Below are 2,206 nucleotides of genomic sequence, written 5' to 3' on the forward strand. Positions count from 1 at the left end.
TGAAGAGGACTTTATAGATTGCTGTTGGACGTATGGACTAATGTCAGACTTACAGACTTGATCTGGACTGGGCTGGGATGTTTTCTCGATATTCAATTGCTCTTGTATATAAACCTCTTTCTTATACATATATCAGTGCCCATGAATTTGTTTCTTTAGTCTACCCAGATGAACACATGCTGCCTGACAAGGTCCCAGAAGAGTCCATGAGACTCTTTCCGGAGATGAAAGCTTTAGGGATCCCAAGGTGCATTCAATCTCAACAAGCATGCTTCCCCTACTTTTTCTTTTGCATTTTTCTCTGAGACCCAACCCAGTACATTCTTAATTTTATTTGATCACTATTTCTTTAACTGCTGTGTTATTTCAATATAATGGTCCCTAAAAGTCACTATTGTCAATTTTATATTTTCTTAGCCATTCATGTAGAACAGGTGAGGTATATATTGATCACTTGAAAAGGGTATCATGTTTGATGGAGGACCAGCAAAAATGAAAAATCCTCTGCTATGGATTGAACTGTCTCTCTCAAAACGTACCTGGCCACAGTTCTTAGTGGTTTGGTAGGTGGGTGATGAAATGAAGTAATATAATTTGGAATCTATGTCATGATGCAGTCTTCCTCAAGGAGTGAATTGATGTAATCATCCTCTGTTGGGAAGGTTTTATAAATCCTGACTACTTGTCAATAAGGCAGGATTCGGTTATGTTAATGAGGATGGTGTTTGTGATGTTAATAGGGCAGGATTAGGCTATGTTAATAAGGATAGAGTGTTTGTTATGTTAATGAGACAGGGTCAATGTGGGGTGGACAGCAACAGAGCCTGAGGAAAAGGCTCTGATCTGATCTAAGGTGAGTTTCTCTGGAGAGTGACCTCATCACTTGTTCTCTTTCAAGAGACAAAAGAGAGAAGAAAGACAGAGACCTCAGTACCACCAAGAAGAACCAGGAGCAGAGCATACATCCTTTCCACATAGTGTCCCCGTGCTGAGAAACTCTTAGACCCAGGAAGGTTTGGTGCCAAACACACAGAGATCTCCAAGGGATGCCAACTGGCAGAGGTTGAAAGGGGACAAGAATTGTCTCCCATACCTCACACAGAGAAAGCTGTCCCCTAAAGCAGGTGATCTGCATTTGGAATTCTAATCTTATTAATGGAGAGGGGGAATTCTTATTTGTTAAAAAAATAATAATAAATCTGGTCCTCACGTGAACTTTGAGTTCCAGCAAGCCCCAGAGAAAGAGCTCACAGAGGGGCAAGAGTGTGGAAGAGGCACCTTTCTGAGGCACATTTGTCTCTCAGGCTGTTTTTCTCCCTTGGCATCTGCTGAAAGCCCGGTGTTCCTGGGCCTGTCTCAAGTGAGAAATTCAGCCAAGCGTAGTCATTTCCCATTATGAGAATACGCAAGAATCACTTTGTGAAATCTACTTCCAGGGGTGAAGGGCAGGGACCCAAATATTTGAATATTTAATTAATACCCTCAAAGGTATTGATGAGAGACCCCTGGGTGGCACAAATGGTTTGTAGTCATCTGCAAACCTAAAGATTAGTGGTTCAAACCCACCCAGCGGCATCTAGAAAGCCAGGTCTAATCTGGGGGGGTGTCCTGTAAAAGTGACAGCCAACAAGCCCCATGGAGCAGTTCTCCCAGGTGGTCTTCATGGCGTCACTGGAGTTGGCATCCACTCGGCAACAAGGTGCTTCGTTTTGCTTTGCTTGTTCAGATACTGCTCTGTGTGGTCCTTGTCCCACTTAGACTCTGCTCATCCCTTCTCACTGGCTGCCACTGAGTCAATGCTGATTCACAGTGACCCCTGTAGGTTTCTGAAGCTGCTCGTTTGCAGGAGTAGAAAGCCCAGTCTTTCTCCCATAAAGCTGCTGGTAGCTTTGAACTGCAGACAGTTTGAACAGCCATCCCTACAAATCAACAGGTGCCCACTACGCCACCAGGGCTCATCGGTAGTACAATATGAGGTGTCGATTCTGCGTTTCTTTGATGCTAACTCCACACAAATTCCCTTCAACTGATCTTAACACTCACAAGAAAATCTTTTTTTTTTTTCACCTTAAATTTGCTGACCATGTAATATGGGTAGGAATCGGGCATCTACATTACATAGATCATTTTCTTGCACTATACCAAACCTGACACTGTCATAAAAGAAAATTAGACTATGAGAGAGATAATAGCACTATCAAAGTAC

This window comes from Echinops telfairi, unplaced genomic scaffold, assembly GCF_000313985.2.
Source record: "Echinops telfairi isolate 266 unplaced genomic scaffold, ASM31398v2 ScPeMD7_3;HRSCAF=10, whole genome shotgun sequence".
Lineage (NCBI taxonomy): Eukaryota > Metazoa > Chordata > Mammalia > Afrosoricida > Tenrecidae > Echinops > Echinops telfairi.